The 18797-nt window shown below is 36.9% G+C and overlaps 1 protein-coding gene across 1 annotated transcript in view; it reads right to left on the bottom strand.

Annotated features, from left to right (window-relative positions):
• The window catches only part of LOC106468626 (E3 ubiquitin-protein ligase TRIM9-like), a 40215-nt gene extending 24392 nt beyond the window's left edge, over positions 1-15823 (bottom strand). Inside the window, exon 1 of the mRNA XM_022396970.1 lies at positions 15665-15823. The gene's annotated coding sequence lies outside the window, so the exon portion shown is untranslated. The remainder of the gene's footprint in view (positions 1-15664) is intronic.
• Between the last annotated feature and the right edge of the window lie 2974 nt (positions 15824-18797).

The following is an 18797-nucleotide window of genomic DNA, read 5'->3' as shown; positions in this document are numbered from 1 at the left end:
TAGTGGTAGGGCAAATAGGATTTTAGGTTGTATCTATAGAAATATTGAATACAAGTCTAAAGACGTTATACTTTCATTGTGTTCAGTCTTAGGCTCCTTACCTTAAGAAAGATATTGAATTGTTTGAAAGGGTTCAGAGAAGGATTACTTGAATGATATCTGGGATAGAGGGGTTGTCATACAACGAGAGGCTGAAATTTCTCAAATTGTTTTCTCTTGAAAAATGAAGAGTTAGGGGGGATCTGATTGACATGTTTAAGATTGTAAAGGGAATTGATAGTGTTGATGTATCATCATTTTTATATTCAACTATGAGAATAGTAGGACTAGGGGACACAAATATAAATCTTTAGCTAAGACAGTTTTATTTTTCTAACAGGGTGGTTGGCCTTTGGAATGGGTTGCCTTCAGATGTAGAGGTAGAAAATTTAAACAAGTTTAAGAAAAAGCTTGATAAGTATATGAATGTAAAGGGTTGAGTTTAAAATTTTATTATTATTATTATTATTTTTAAATCATTTTAATTTAGTTTAGAGGATGGAACAGCCGAGATGGACCAATAGGTCCCATGTCGATTCAGCTCTTAATTGGATTGGCTTATTCTTCTTTATTGTCTTCCTCCTGTACTTTGTTTTGGGTGCCTTTTCATCCAATTCAATACCTTACCTTTTCATTGGCATTTCATCTTTGTTGTCCCTTGGAGGTACTTCTTCCATTGGGCATGTAGACTACCCATAATATATTCGTCTCTCACTATTTGCATTGGATCACAGTTTCTTCCTCTTCTGGCTGTCATCGTCCGCCTCAGATTTCAGCGAGGCTTTGACTGGTAAGGTATTTTTTACTTATTCCATAATTTTTGGGAGCTCTTTTTCCTTTCATTATTGCTCAATGTTTGGATCTTGCTCTGTGGTGAGTGGTGCCTCACCAGGTATTCTTCAACAGATCAAATTCACACTGGAAGGCCATGTTGACTAACATATTTCCATAGCCATGCAATGCACACTGCAGAGATGGGGTGTTCCACAAGATCACTTGTAGGTTTATCTTCATGATGGAATTTTTAACAAAAAATTTTCCTGTTCCAGACTGTACTCACCCATCCCTGCCATGCCTTGTATTGAATAAACCAGTACGGTCTCCTTTTAAAAATAAGGTTTTGTGGTCATCCATTGCAGTGTCTCAGGTGTTGTCGTTCCTCTGGACTCTCCATCACATTTTCCCCCCATTTTCATCTAGTGGCATTTGAGAGTCCGTACCACTTTCTCGTTCTAAGCCACTGGGGTGGTGGACCGTGGCGGCATCCTTCTGAATGATTGAATGAAATACTAACAAAATGCAGAAATGATTATAAAATCATTCAGTTGAGAGTAGGACAGTGGTGTTCTGTTGGTATAGATGACGGGATATCCTCCACTATGACACAAAGACAAATGGGAGTGAGACGTCAAAATTGCAGTGCACCCTTTGATTGAAATCCCTCATCTTACTGCCACATGGATGTTGGTTCCCAGTGGCTGGGTTTTGGATTTGGAGTTGAACCAATCAACCTAAGCTCTTACACATGTCTATATTACCTCCCTCATTTATATTATTGTTACTCCGTCAGTGTTGAAGCTCACAGTGGGGGTACTTGCAGATTAATACAGTTCTTCCCCTTCCACTATCCCTCCATGCTTATTATTCTGAGGATGTTACTGCACTTGGAGCAGTTCCTTTCAATTTCAAATTTAATAGAGTTGATTTACTTTAACCAGACATCTTTTCGATGCCAGATGTTGGGTTCCTGGATCTATCTATCTATCAATTTTTCATATTAACATGTGCCAGGTTCATGGATTGGGGGGGTAATGGATTCCCTCCAGTCTTATGAACTTGAGGTGAATATGCTATGTTCCTCTTTCCTTCCCCCCACCAAAGAGCTGGGTTTTGGATTGTAGTTGACTTGCCACCAGTATGATCCTCTTTCCTACCCCCACATGGATGTCAGTTCCTGGTGGCCTGCATTTTGGATTGTCGTTGACTTGCCATGTATGGTCCGTTGTGCCCTAGACACCATACACTTAGGACACATCTTTATATTCTTATCCACTTTTATATTTTCTGGAATTGAGTTTCTTAAATATTGTATGGTTCAGATTCATATCTTGCCATAGTTCTTTCCCACTTGGATGTGTTCCTCCATTTTTCTGCCCACATATGCAACATGGGCAAAGAGTATACCTGGTTCAAAAGTGGTGCTGTCTCCCACATCAGATCTTACAATTTAAAGTTCTCATCTTAGATAGTGTCCTTCGGATGCTTTCTAATGATGCTTCTTTCTTTCCCTCCACCTATTCAGAGAACTTTCTGTATCAGAAATTATAGTTTTCCTTTACTGAAAATATATTTCCAAGAGGTACTTTCCAACCTTTTGTCCCACTGAAAACCTGTACATCAAGAGAATATGTTGCACTCTTTTTGGTGGAAGGTTATCACATGATGATTTGCATGAGAGACTTATTGGAATCAGTGAATGGAGATAAAAGGCTTGTGGTATGTGCAAAACATTTTTTTGCATAGAGAGGGCAACACTGAACAAGAATAGTTATTTATGTGAGAAGAGGAAAGTACCTATTGGAAATGCATTTTAGTATAGGAAAATTATAACTTTTCTTAGCATTGCTTGTATTCAAACATATATTTTCTCATCAGATTTGCCAGCATTTTTGCATCAGTCATTTTATTCTTTAGTTGTTGTTCTTCGTGTAGCCTTTCTTTTCTTAACTTTTTCAATTATATGAAAGAGCAGTACCAAATTTTAAACTTATTAGTTAGAACTTTCATTTACATTATTATCTGTTTGATTCCCTTTTAATTGACATTGTACTTTTGGGATGCATGTCTGATTGTCTATTTCCTTTTTTTTACCCAATAAAGACATTTCGTCCAATATCCTTCAAGGTTATCATTAGGTCTATGCACTGTAATCATAACCTGGTTTTTCTCTGTAACTGAGAACAAAAGACAAAAAAAATCCGTATTTACATATCTTGAAACAACACTGCTATAACATCAATTCCGATACAATACCTTACCTCCTCTCACTTAATAGTTTTTCATGACTTGTGCGGCATTTTTTGTTTGCCACTAGCATTACTGCTCCCAACTGTCTTCATGTGTTTACACATGGTATAGCATGCAACAACACTCCACCAATAGGAGCGCGCACACCTTCCTATTGCAGCTGACTTCCTCTTTACTGTAGATCACGATCATCACTTTTCGATTTAGCTTTCCAGTGTGCAGTCATGCTAAATTTTTGCTCTGCATTTGTCATTCTCATGTGCAAATTCAGTTAATTTTATTGTGTTTTGACAACTTAGTTTGTTATTTCATTTCTGCATACTTAGTTTTTGGGGAATATTTTCGTTTAATTTCCACATCATGAACTCTCACCTTAATGTCACTACAACAACTTCAGTAATGAATCTGGCCAATGCTGATCCACCTAATAGTCCTGTGTCTTTGGGATCCACACTTTCTGTTGAGGAGGTCTCAGCTATGGTACGTTGCAAATTTGAAACTATCATGTGGCCTGCTATATCTCCAGAAATGCAGCCGGATATCCTGTTCGAACGTGAATATTGTCAAAGATGAAGAAGATCTGGAGGTCCCACCTCCTTCCTTTTCAATGTAGTCCTTTGGATTTATTTCTTCCTTCATCCAATTTTTAGGACAAGATTTTCCAGGTATGTTACCTTTTGTCTCTTTCCCCTGTGTCTTATTATTCTCCCCCCTCCCTTCTTCATCCTTCACTTTCATTGGATTATTCCCCCCCCCCCCCTCTACTCTTATTCAAATCCATGCTGATCAATTTTTAGCCCAATTATTAGGTTGTCAAGAGATTAATGTTGCATTTTGGAACATTTGCATTAACCACCCCCCCAAAAAACATACATCACGTGTAATAGTTAAACAAATTGTCTAAATGTCACATTAGTGTAGCCTATATAATGTGTAAACTTTAGTATACTCTAACCCCTTAGTGATGGCACATGATGAGACATGCATTTGGCATGTACTGCTGTTTAAATACAAGAAGGGAAACAATGCCTATGTAGCACAAAGAATATCAAAGAAGTTTATGGAAATGTTTTGAACGTTCGTAAGTGTCAACGATGGTTCAGCAAGTTTCGTTCAGGTGACTTTAGCCTTAAAAACTGTGATGGCAGGGGCTGACATGTTGGAATTTATATTGATGCTCTGAAGATGCTTGTTGAGTCTAACTCAAGGCAACACACACTCGTGAAATGGCCCTGAAATTGTATCCCTCTCATAAAACAATATCTAAACATCTAAGCAACATTGTAAAACTCCTTAAAGAAGGTGTTTGGGTGCCACACAAACTCTCCGATGATCACTGTTTCCAACGTGTGAATGTTGCTTCGTCTCTTCTGGTGTGTAATGCATGTGAACCCTTTTTTGGACAGAATTGTCACCATTGATGAAAATGGATTCTCTGTGTGAATATTAACCCATTAACTGTGGCAGGAGCAGCTCAGTTGCTGTTTTCTAACTCTGGTGGTAACTTTAATTTTTAGGGCAATTAGTAAACCATTTTTGTTTATTTTTTTTTCTTTAATTTTCCTTACTTGAATAATATTTTAATATAATGGGGCATATCTTCCTGCTTTGGAGGTGCATTCCCCATATTTCTCAATAAGCCACTTTATGAGTTCTATTTTGAACTTTAACAATGTATTCTTTCCACCAAGCTTCTTATGAATTATAAAGGAATTCAATACAGCGATATCAAGGAATCTAAGATAGATTTTTTTGTAGTACTTCTTTAGATCACTCCTAGCTGCATCATAGGATGAAATCACTGGATCCATGTGATCCACGCCTCCCATCATCTTTATGTAATCGGTACACACAAGAGGCTTGCTCTTTTCCGAGTTACCTTCGTTTACAGTCTTTTTTTCAGCATCATGGGTAGTGCTTATCACCTCTCTCTTGTCTCTCCATTGCATGACCATAAGTTTACCTTTATATATGATAATATCTTATCCCTTTTTTAGCTTTGCTTTTGAAATTTCTTTGGAATTTCTTTTCGATTTTTTCGCAAAGTTCCAATTGCATCTGTCATGTGGGAAACTAAAAAATCGAAGATAAAAGCCCTTATCCAAAATGTCTATCATTAGATGCTGGACGACTTTTGTTGAATGATTTTGGTATTCAGGTGCAATTTCAGTAGCACAAGGACGCATTTGAAGATCTGTTTTCTTTCTAGTGTAAACTTCAAAGTTATACACGTATTCTGTGCTTGATTCGCAAAGAAAGTAGCCCTTAATTCCAAATCGAGCACGCTTTAGCGGGATGTACATCTTCCATCCTAATCTACCCTTCCATAGAAGTAAGCTCTCATCTATGCATATATTCTTTTCAGGGAAATATACACTCTGAAAAGACTCCCTGTATAAGTTTAGAAGATCTCTAATCTTATATAATTTATCTGAAGAGTCTGGGAGGAGTAGTATGCTTTGAAAATGACGGCCTTTTACAATAGAAACTACGCTGCAGGGGTATTGTCCAGAATCATGGTCGTTAGATAGAACGTGATCAGACGTGGTGAGGCTGAAAATTCGTTTTAATATGATTTATTTTAATCTTTGTTTATTTAATTGTCTTATTTTCATAGATAAGTTAGTGCCTGTTCTTCACGTTGATTTAAATTAAACACAGTTTATAATTCAGGCCTAAAATTCATATGATATTTATTCTAACGAATCTCCAGGTAGAGCGGTGATTTCTTGTATGAGAATACCACGTAGTTTTATGTTGTTGTTTTTTCTTGAAACTCAAAAGAAAGTTATAAGGCTGGTGTTTAGAAGTGTATATGATGGCAGTTGTATTTTTTATAACTTTGTGGCGAGTCTTTTTGATCTTTATTAATAGTTTCTGCTTGCCCAAATACAGAAAGTAAATTTCACTTCTTGGTATTCAACTGCTGTATTCATTGAAACATTTTATTTTGCGCAAAACGACGCTAAAGTACCTATTTCTGAGCTTGTTGACACGTGCCAGGAAACTACGTTTATCCCCGACCAATAAGATGCACAAGATTGTCTAGTTTCTATGAAAATTGAACTGATCTGAAGTAGAATTATATCTCAGTAAAACTTTACACGAAAGGTATTTGTTATCCCTGTAAGACTGTGTTTGGTATTCAGATCTACTGGTAACAGACAGAATATCCGCGAAACACAGATGCGTGTTTGTGTTTTCTTAAAGGAAGGCTACATCGGACAATCTGTTGTGTCCACCGAGAAGAATCGCACTCATGATTTTAGCGTTGTAAATCCGAAGACTTACCGATGTCCCACCAGAGGACAAAGTGTTATGTAGTTTGTTTGTTTGTTTTTGAATTTCGCGCAAAGCTACACAAGGGCTATCTGCGCCAGCCGTCCCTAATTTAGCAGTGTAAGACTAGAGGGAAGGCAGCTAGTCATCACCACCCACCGCCAACTCTTGGGCTACACTTTTACCAACGAATAGTGGGATTGAGCGTCACATTATTACGCCCCCACGGCTGAAAGGGTGAGCATGTTTGGTGGGACGAGGATTCGAACCCGCTACCCTCATATTGTGATTCGAGCACCCTAAGCTTATAAATCGTTACTTATCAACTTACTAGAGGTGTTCTTCCCTATAAATGTTACTTGACAGTGTCGGTGACGTATGCAGTGTTGGAGTTTGGTGTGCAGCAGGTTCTCCGTTTATTCGATAAATTAGAAATCCTTTTCTTTGTCCTGTGTGGGCAATCAACAACCGTTAAAGAAGCCGGCTAGTGAGTGTGAAGACTTACACAATTACAGTGAATAAAGATTTTGTTTACTTGTGTCTTATTTCTTTCTTTTACTGTAATTGTTGAATTTATTCTCTGCATAACACGGCGTGGCCAAGTGGAACAATGAAAATTATTTTGAAATGGGCTCGTTTATCCCCGGGAGGGGAGACAGTGCCAAAGTGATACGAGTTTCTAGACGTTAGCAGATACAATAATAACAACTTTCGATCAGAGTAAGAAACTAAAAAAAAATCAGCTTGATCATCAGTATAGCTAATTAAATCTACTTTCCTTACATTTCTACTTATAAGTATTATAATAAGAATCTCTCTCTATTATTGATATTTTCGGCCATAACCCCAATAATATCTTACGAGGAGATTTAGGTTATTCCTAAATACAAATTCTAAACTAAAAATATTTATAATAAAAGCATAACAATAAATCAAAAGTATTTATTTGTAATTAATCACAAAGCTACACAATGGGCTATCTGTGCTCTGCTCACCACGGGTATCAAAACCCGGATTCTAGCGTTGTAAGTCCGCAGACATACCGCTGTGCCACTGGGGGTAATAAAAGTAAAGATATTCGATTCGATATACTGACTACTGTAACTAAAACTTTACCCGAATATAAGGATTAATACACGTTACTTGTACAAAAATTTAGAAAAAATTATCCGAATATATCTAAATAAAGATATATTGTAAATTAGTTATGGAATAATTAAATTCATGACTATTTAAGTCATTACAAGTGTAATGTTATAACATGATGCAGTTTGAAAAAGTGATCGAATTATCTTAACAAGAAAACTCTGTCGTGTTTGCTAAGCAGGTAATCTCCATAAAAAAGAAAAACAACAACTAAAGAGTTAGTTTTTCAACCTTTATCATATCTATAAATTGTGTCTATATATTAACCATATATCTATATATTAACATGCATCTAACTATCTGTGTTTATTTGATTTTGGCCCGGCATGGCCAGGTGGTTAGGGCGCTCGACTCGCAATCTGAGGGTCGGTGGTTCGAATCCCCGTCACACCAAACATACTCGCCCTTTCAGCCGTGGGGGCGTTATAATGTGACGGTCGGTCAATCCCACTATTCGTTGGTAAAAGAATAGCCCAAGAGTTGGTGATGGGCGGTGATGACTAGCTGCCTTCCCTCTAGTCTTACACTGCTAAATGAGGGACGGCTAGCGGCTTTGTATATAGGCCCCCTACAAAAATATAATGAAGAAAAACATTTTCAAAAAAGGTTTTAAGGAGTTCGCAAAAATAAAGGAGCAACAAGTATGCGACAAAAAATCTCAAATTCTTTGGAAAAACTATTAGTATGTTCTTGTGAATTTTCAAGTAATTCCATCCCACAGCCAATCCTGAGAGTCCCGGACACTCATCATCCATTAGGAGGCCCCAATATGTAACATATTATCATAATATACTAATTTTCATGCAGATACACGTATTCAGTCCTGAGAGCCTCAAAGTTTCTCCAACCAAATTTTCCAAAAGCTGAATTTAAGATATTGTTTTGAACAGCTATTTACACATTAACTACAATTTTCAAGTAAATTGGTTCATTTAAGTCTAAGAACTCTAAAATCTACTGATTTCCCGTGAAATGTTGCCTTTTACAGGTAATTTACCGGAAGTTAGTTACCAGTACAAAACTCTAAAATTGAAACCGATTAGAAAGAAATATAACATTCCGCTTACGTCCACTTCTTTGTGACGTTTCCTTGTAAGCGCGTGATGTCACACAAACAGAATAGCCCGTGATCATCAGGAAAAGGAAAGAAAGCGCTAAAGATTTACTGTTTAGATCTTCTGGTGATAATCACTCGAGGGTTGTTCTTCACATGGTTCATGACATGTGAGAACCGTGCAGCTGCCGGACATCCATTGTCGACAAGATGACTGGCTATAAGTGAAACAAATTACTTAAGCTTATTTATTTTTGGAACGTCTTTCTAGGTATATCAGCTGCTCTTTGACGTCCGTATACCGATATAACTGTCAGAGCAAAGATCAGTAACCAACCACTGATAAATATTTTCTTCCTTCTCAGAAAGGACCTATGAAAAACATTGCTTGATCAAAATACAGACTTATTTTATGGTCTGCTTCAGAATTTTCGAGCAAAGCGACAAAAAGGATCATCTGCGAATAGCCATCTTAAGTGATAGACTGGGAGAAGAGCAGTTCGTCAATACCGCCCACAACCAACTCTTGCCTGAATAAACAATGGGTTTGATTGTCACTCTTACAGCGCACCACTAGTCCCAAGCTGCGGAGTGCGTTTTTGCAGCAACGAGTCGTGCACCATAAACTTACGGATTTATAGTCCAAGCAAGCTAACCACTAGGTACACCCAGCTCTTATTTTATTTAAAATTTTAGTAAAAAAAGTTCTGTCACTAATTTGCTTCACTTGCAGTTTTAAGGAAATTTTACCGTAACTTGAATTTTAAGTTAAAATAGTATAAGTGAAAAGGTATTTCAAATATTTGATATTTTAGGTGTTAAGACTTTCCACGAAAAGAAAAAAATGGTTTTTAATGTTTCTACAAAAGGTTTTGTATGAGTACAAAATAAAGTTTTGTTTTCGTAAAAGTATAATAATTTTTGAAACTTCTTAAAACTGTACGTAGAAATTGTCTTATTTTATTTCATTTCGGATTATAAAAACACAAATCGTAGTGAATAACTTAAAACACTGAGGACAATTAAGTTAGAGATTTTTTTTCGTGTTTCTTGTTTTTCATTTTTATTTTGTGGAGCAACCAGTCCACGTATGGCAGATGAATTCACTAGTTTCAAATTCTGTGGATGAATCTCCACAAAACTTTGTTAGTATCAGTAGAGATTTATTAATTAAAGAACAGGCTGTGAAATTAGAATTTAGGTGATTCTTGTGGACAAAAAATCTGCCTTCAATTAACAGTAAATAATTAAAATAAGGACGTGTTTGTTTGTTTAATTTCGCGCAAAACCACTCGAGGGCTATCTGCGCTAGCCGTCCCTAATTTTAAAGTGATAGACTAGAGGGAATGTAGCTAGTCAACACCACCAACCGCTTCTTCGGTTACTCTTTACCAACGAACAGTGTGATTGACAATCAAATTTAAACGTTTCTTTGGATGAAAGAGTGAGCATATTCGGCGATGGATTTCGATCTCGCGACCTGCAGATTACAAGTCAAGTGCCTTAATCACTAGTTCATGCCAGGAGAGGACTTTTTAGGTCGGACAAGTTTTAACTCTCTTAGGAAATTTTCTCAAAGTCTTACCTTCTATTATCTTTCTTTAGAATTTAGTACATTCTCCACAAAGATCGTTTCTTCTGATACCTTATGATATGTTATTGGTAGTTTCATCATTTGGATGTACTCTATTTGTGATTAATGACATCTAAACCGGCTCTTTTGGTACCTTTTGATAAAGAAATACGTAACACAGCTGCGTAACTCAATCATGTACAAATACCCAAGGGACACTCACCTTCACTTGTACGACTTTCAAAGGTTTTGAGTGTTAAACAGCTTAGCAGCAAATCAACAAATCATGTGGGATTTCTTCCATGTTTGCGAAAACAATGTCAAAACGAGTGAACGAATAACTTAAAACATGCGACTAAAACTAGGACTATGCGTACGTAAAAGTGACAAATGTTATTTAAAAATCAAATTTCAATACAATTTTAAACAAAACTGTGATTGAATAGAATATCAATTCAATAAAAGTGTAATATTACAAACTCTAATTAGTAAATTTTCAAGAAGTTGAGTACATTAGATTAAAACGATTTTGGAGCCTCAACACGTCGTTACAGTCCATATCTCTATGCCTGGTCATGTTCTATTTGAAGACCATATAGTCTCCATTGCAACAGGCTCCTTCATAAGTTTGTCAACATCAAAGCATACCCCTCCTCCCTGCCGCTTTCTATAATCCATCTATTGTTCGAGGACGACAGCTTACCAACGCCTGTTTCAACAGTCTGATCACACAGAAATCCATAGATTCTGCATCTGGCGACTTGGGTGATATGTTTTGTATAGAATAGTATAAACACCGGTTTATTTTTCAGTTGCTTGCGGTACGTGATGGTTGAACTGATATGTCATGGAAGAAACTTGAGTACACGTGACCTGTGTTATGTTTCCTGGTAGGTCATCGGTATGTTTGCAAACTTACTATGCTAAAAGCCAGGTTTTGATTCATTAGAGTGGACATAGCATAGATAGTCTTTTGTGTAGCTTTGCACTAAAAACCAAAAAACTTGGGTCACTTTTACAAACATACCCATGCTTTTTGATTAGTTTGCATACTGTTGCCTGAGGCATGTGGATGGTTTTTTTACTCTATACTTTGTATTTATGGATTCTCACCAGTTATAAGACAACACACTTTGCTTAATTCAGCTGGTGTGTGACTTCTTGCAGGTCACTTTTTGGATGATCCTGGTTTCCGAATTTGATTCATATTCCTTTGTTTTTCATTGTCATTAAGTAGCCCATAGTGAATTAGCATGCAAACTGAAGGCTTATAATGCTAAAAACCGGTTTAAATGCCCATGGTGGGCACAACACAGATAGCTCATTGTGTAGCTTTCTGCTTAACAACAAACAAACAGAAAAACCATTGAATACAAGAATATGCTCGTCTTGTACATTCTAAATCTTCGATATAAACACATCTTTATGATCTGATTGTATGAATATTTTGTATTGGAAGGGGTTATTGCATAACCTTCTCAAAAGTGATCAATCTTCAGTGACATTACACTATGCCTCAAACGATAATCAATGTCAAAATGTAGTTCTGATACACCCCATTCCACTGATACTTTATATCGGCTGTGGTTGTCACGAGACTTGCTGATTTCCATATTATATTTTAACTTAACGTATTCAGAATTCATTTGAGTTCTTCCATCCAACCAGTTATCATCTGCATTTATCATTACTGCACGAAGTTTTGATATTTCGGGAATAAAATGTAATAACTAAGCCAAGGTTGAGTATTCTATTTCATCTGTTGTAATTGTCTTTTAGAAACAACGAGTGTTAACAAGAAATAATAACAAATATACAGGCTTGACCATTTGAAAACTTTCTGTCAACCTTTTTGTTAAATAACACAGAACTTCTGATACCAGGATGCCATAATGTACATGTTATTAAGTTCATTATCATTCTCTACCTATGACGTGGCTTAGTGGTTAGCATGGCGGTTTGCAGATCAGACTTGAAGATCCTTGGTTGGAGATGAGATACCACTGAACATGCTCCACACTTTCAACAGTGTAAATTTATAAATGTGACAGTCAATTTGGTTATTCAGTTAAATGAGCTTGACAAAGCTCTGTGGGGGTGGGTACTACTGGCTGCCTTCCCTCTGGGTGGTACCTCATTGTAGGTTACAATTTCATTCCTTTTCCAGTAACATAATCATAGTGTGCCATTAAATGGCATTTTTCTTTGTGAATTTATAGCTATACAAATAACATAACAAATAACAATCATTGACCAGAGAGCTCATATTTAATATTTGAGATCACTTGCAAACTAAAAACGTATTGTAAAACAATATGTTAGAGACAAATACATAATATTGGTCTGTGTCATATGAGGAACAGCAAGATGGCAATTGACTCTTCTGAATAACACAATCTACGAATACACTAACGAGAAATTTGGGTTGGTGGAAGAAAACATCAAGTTGGTTTATGATGAACCGAAAAGAAGTCGATGTCAGAAGAACCAAAAAGGTGGAAGGATGCAAAGAAAAGAGTTGATCATGTAGAAATGATTGCTATTGACGATATTTGACTGTGGCATCGAAAACGTTTGAAGAGTCTCAGGAAGGCAGTGAACATGAAGAAAAGGAAGAAAGCAAAATCAATCCCACAAGAGGAGAATGTTCTTGGAGGATCTGCTCATGTTAGTCAAGAACCTATTCGATAAAGCAAAAGCAAATGAGCTTAATGTGAGTAAACAAGAAAGAGACGAAGATCTGAGAAAGACATACACAGACTGTAGAAAAAATGATGGATTGCTGTAAATGGCAGGTCTGGTAAGACCAACACCACCTGATATTACACTGGATGTTCCACCACCAAAGCTTTGGGAGGTGGCGAGCGTGAAAAGAAAAGCTAAGACAAGGTATTATCTTGGCCCTAACGGAGTCCCTAACAAAATGTTCAAGATGTTTCTTTGGATCAGAAGGAGACTATGACTATGGCAACTACTTGAATAGAGTAAGACAGAGGGAGTCTACATTCCAAAACTTGAGAATGCATAAGGGATTAGTGATTTCTGTCCCATATCATTACTTGATGTGGACGGGAAGATCATGATGAGTGTGTTGGCGGCACAACTCTCTTCGTTTTTGTTGTTAAATGGATACATATTAGAGCAGAAGGCAGGAATACCAGGTTTCTGGATGCATGGAGCATGCTGCAAAAATATTGTTTCGACAGCGGAAATCGCGTGATGCTGGGAGCATGCGCGCTGGAGTTTCTCTAATTATCGGGGAACCCCGCGAATGTCCGAGTGTTTGCTAGACGATCTCTTTTTTAGTATATAAGCCAGGCAAAGAAAGCCAGCGATATAGATAGATATAGAGATAGATAATTAAAGAAGTGAACAGTAGTGACGGTAAGTAAAGTGTGTGAATCACTGTTATTTATAGTGTGTATTATAAAAGTTGTTAAGTTCAAAGTGACGAAAACATATTGACTGTGGAAATTCTGTGTATTACAAAGTTTGTATCGAGAAAGAATAAACTAGTTTTAGTCAAAAAGGGACTTGTATCGCTGAAGTTCCTCGGAAAGATTTTATACCAGAAATTAACAAACAAGCAGATATATAACAATATGGTTTAACATTCAAGAGCCAAAGGAAAAAAATTAGGGACCTATCATTTGTGTGATTGTATCTTGCTAGTGCTTATGGAGCAACGCCACATTAAACATAGCCATGGTTTTTTCTATATCCTGGAAAATTTGCAAAATATCTTACTGAATATTATGAAAGTTTCCAGATGAGATTTATGACTAGAGAATGCTTGACAGCACATCAACAGCTGGAAGTCGGTATCCTAATAGGATGTGTAGTTTCGCCCTTTCTCTTATCATGACTATGGAAGTAACTGTCAGAGTAACAAGGCTAAAGGGAACAAGAATTAGTATAGCTCCAGGTCAATCCCTTTCCTTCTATCCATGCATTCATGGATGAGTGAAGAGTAAATACCCACAGTGGCAGAAGAGCCAATAAAAAGTTTGGGAAGGCTGTACACTTCAGCCCTAACTGATACTGAACGACCCATCAAAGTGAGAAGTAAAGTGGAAGAGGGGTTAAAACATAACAGCAAATCCCTCTTCCCAGGCACTTTGAAGCTTTGGTGTTTGAATTTCGGTCTATATCCAAAAATCATGTGGCCAACGATGATGTATGTCATCCCAATGACCAAGAAAAAGGGAATGGAGAGACTAATTTCTAAATATATTAGGTGATGAATTAGAGTCTCTCCATGTCTATCTAACATTGCATTTTATGCCCATAATTCGAAGTCCTTACTGAAAAATACAAGGTTCTGAAGTCGCAATTTTATCTTACTCTGTGTGAATCCAAAGACCTGGTAATACATAGTGTCTTACCAGTCACAAGAGCAGGACGAAAGTAGAATTGAATGGAAGCAGTGGAAGATATCGAAGAGCACCTGAAAATAACAGATATTGTTGGAGCAGTCCAGATGGGGTGAGCCAAACTCTGTATGAAACCAATGATATGGTTTGGAAGTGCCTCTGAAGCTCAGAAGAAAAAGGTGGTTGGTGACGTGACAAATCAATGTGAAGACGAAAGACAAGTGGCCAAAGAAGCTGATATATCCCAACAGAGACAGTGGATATTATGGGAAGAAAGTAACTGATATATCCCAATTGGGATAGAGGATATTATGGGAAGGAATTAGTTGATATATCCCAACAGGGACAGTGGATATTGTGGGAAGAGGTAGAGCCTAAACGGTTACTGTGGTCTGAAATCTGGTCGGTGGAGCCATTGGTGCTTAGGTCTCCTGCTGATGTCACATATGACCTTTTAACATCACCCCATAACTTACGTAAATAGAAAACAACAATCGAGAAGAAGTGCCACAAATGTGGGGAAAAAATCTGTTTCTGGAGAGAATCAATAAAGTACTAGATGAGGAAGTGGACGAGATGATTAAGGAAGAGAGTAACTGGACAGCTGGCCCTGTAACTGAATTTGTATGAGGAGAAAAAGGGAAAAAAACATTGAAAAAAAGAGTACAAAGCAGCATCCTATTAACAGGTAACGACTAGAAGTTATCAGTGGACTTAGACACACAATGGTATTCTCGCAGGTGATCGCGGATACTGACCTTAGACCCGATATTTTATTGTGGTCAAAGAAGAAGAAAACAGTCGTGTTGGACAAGTTAACAGTTTTGTGGGAAGAGAGTATTGGTGTAGTACACGAGTACAAAAACCACCAAGTATTCTGAGATAGTTGGTGTTTATACAGTAAGAGGCTGGATGACCCTCTGTCTCGCGATTAAAGTAGGGTGCAGAAAATATGTAGGCAAGTCTTTTGCTGCTTTTCTGGGCAAGGTTAGCGTATGTGGAAAAGCCAAGAGGAAAGTGGCGAAAGAGGTATGGTTGAAGGCAGCAAAGGCGTCTCTCTGGATTTGACATAAGTATAGAGCGAGTACATAGGTTTGAGTGCGATGAGATAGTGAAAAGATACCAGCCGAATGCATAATGAATATTCAAAATATCGAACGAGAGCATATTCACCTGTTAGTGGTGTTGACCTGGTGTTCACTGCTTGGCCCACCCTTCACCTGGATGAGCACCGGTGAGGGTACCTCGACTGGGGATCTGCTGCTGATTATCTGTGCAATGACTGTGCTTTGATTCATCACCAGTATGTTTTTCCATTAGCTCCTGTTTAAGCTGAAAGTGTAAAAGTAACACTGAGTGAATCCATAATACAATATATTCTAGTTCATATTAGATAGGTTTTGTATATTTACTTATTTTACGAAATTGCTATAAGTGTATAGAAATTTAATTGCAGAAAGTCACTTCAGATAACGCTGAGATAGTAGTAAGTTACCCCAGTGTTTTAAACAAAATTAAAATAAATGATAAACAGGTTATTTGTATTATAAGCAATTTGAAAACAAAGCAGTTATATAAACATAAAACAGAAGTATAAATATATATATTGTTATGTATCTGCTTGTTTGATAATTTCCGGTAAAAATTCTTCCGAGTGACTTCAGCGATACAAGTCCCTTCTTGATTAAAACTAGTTTATTCTTTCTCGATACAACTTTGTAATGCACTTATTTTCCACAGTCACTTTAAACTTAACAACCTTTATAACACACGCTATAAATCACAGTAATTCACACTCTTTACTTACGGTGCCTACTGTTCGCTTGACTCAATTATCTCTATCTTCAATCTATCTGCACATCTATCTATCGCTGGCTTATATACTAAAAAAGAGGGCGTCTAGCAAACACTGGGACATTCGTGAGGTTCCTCGATATATATATATATTCATTGGATTCGCTGTAACCTCGTGTGGAATGTAAAATTATCACATAGAAGATTTCCTCCCTCGTGAAGTTATAAGTGTTTATCCAACCGAACTAAATTACCTATAGTCACGTGGAAAACATTCCTAGAAAAAGTTGCAAACCTGAACTAACTAAGTGATCATTCTTCAGAACACGCGTGAACATAACTGTAGTGCAAGTATACAATGATTTTCTCTTCAGATTGACTAAAGTTACAATATATGCGTGTGATGGGTCCTACAAAAAGCGAAAGGACATTATTAATAATGTCTAGGAATGAACAACTGAATAAAAATGGTAGCTAGTCATATAATATCAGCTAAATTATAATAATAATGGTTTTACTGACGTTGTATAATATTTGCAAATTGTACATCTGTAATATGAAGCAATAGAATAATCTATGTTTGTAATTAAGCACAAAGCTACACAATGGGCTATCTGTGCTCTGCCCACCACGGGTATCGAAACCCGGATTATAGCGTTGTAAGCAATATAATAATTCATATTACATGTTGAATACTTCTTTGAGTCAAAAGTTCGTGTAAAAAAGATATATCGTATACAAAAGTTTCGGTAAGGATATTAAAGCGATTCGAAAAGTTGTTTGTTTGTTATGAATTTCGCGCAAAGCTACACGAGGGCTATCTGCGCCAGCCGTCCCTAATTTAGCAGTGTAAGACTAGAGAGAAGGCAGTTAGTCATCACCACCCACCGCCAACTCTTGGGCTACTCTTTTATCAACGAATAGTGGGATTGACCATCACATTATAACGCCCACACGGCTGTTTGGTGGGACGGGGATTCGAACCCGCGACCCTCAGATTGCAAGTCGAGCGCCCTAGTCACCTGGCCATGCCGGGCCAGCGGTAAAGCTGACGCTTTATGACACTAAAAAAACTGGGTTTCAATACTCGTAATGGGCTCCGCATAAATAGCCCATTGTGTAACCTTGCGCTTAACAACAAACAAACAGAACTTACAGTACGATAAAAAAAAATGCAATGTCTTAAATATGTGTTTGTTGTGCAGTCTGACAATGAAAATAAGTTATAAAAATATTTTTTTAATTTACGAAGTTTGTTTGTTGTGAAGCGCAAAGCAGTGGGCTAACTGTGCTGTACCCATCACAGGTATTGAGCTCTATTTGTAGCGTTATATTCCCCCAGACTAAAAGTGTAAAAGTTTGTCCTATATTCCTTTTTTGAAACTAAATTTAGGTACAAAATAATCTGACGACGACAAACTATTATACAAAATAATCTGACGACAACAAACTATTATACAAAATAATCTGACAACGACAAACTTATTTCACCAGAAAAAGAAACAGCGATAAATGCAACGAAGGAAAGAATAAATATTAAAATGATCGATGTAACACTGTTTTAGGAATCATTTTTCATTCTATCTGTTTAAAACGTGTAGCCGTAAAAGGTTTCTGTAGACGTGTTCACGACTTATCTTTTACAGACATTTCCTGTACGCTTGTGTATCTCGTATTCTGTATCCACTGGAAACAACTGAAACGTATCCAAGGCCAAAATAATTTATCATCATTTAAATTTTAGTCTTTTACATACTGTGTTGTTAAGGGAGCAGTTCCTCACAGAACAAAAATAGGTTTCAAACATAAGTAACAGAAGGTTAGATATGACCAATCCTATAAAATGTGCAGGAAAAAAGTGCGAATTTGTTGAGTTAACCACGTGTGAAAAACGTTCCTTCCATGCTCGAGCACTTTTACTATTCTCATCGTACCGTCTACTGTTGTTTTACAGCACACCTACAGTTGTGAACGTTGTTTGGATGTCATAGTCCAAAAATATTTATCTTGTCTCACTTTTCACGGTTAAAATTGTAAAACTTGGTGCCAATTTCACTGTGTTGTGAAGTACATATCTGTAACAGTAGTTACTGTAAAACAATAACAAAACACAGAGGGCTAACTAAACAGAGTACATGTCAGCTGATGGCACAGTATTATACAATCTATATCCTTACACATAATACAAATATGATTTAATAAGTAGTAACACAACATAAAAGCACAATTTTGAACTGAAAACCGCAAGGACAGACCGATATTCTCAAACATTTCCCCCAATAATACTGGAGTTTTCTTTGTTCTTCTTCTCGACATTCAACCTTTTCATCCTGTTTCTATAATAATAATAATAATATTATTATTATTAAGAAAATTTTGACATGATTTTTCGAAAGATTAGAAAGCTTTACTTACGGGTAATAAATAATATTGTTACGTCTCCGTTTGTTAACTGATTTTCCGTAACTTCGTTCCGACGAAACTTAAGCGACACAAGTTCTTTACTTAATAA

This window comes from Limulus polyphemus, unplaced genomic scaffold, assembly GCF_000517525.1.
Source record: "Limulus polyphemus unplaced genomic scaffold, Limulus_polyphemus-2.1.2 Scaffold3086, whole genome shotgun sequence".
Lineage (NCBI taxonomy): Eukaryota > Metazoa > Arthropoda > Merostomata > Xiphosura > Limulidae > Limulus > Limulus polyphemus.
The sequence above is the reverse complement of the archived record's forward strand: the minus strand, read 5'-3'. Positions and strand labels throughout refer to the sequence as shown.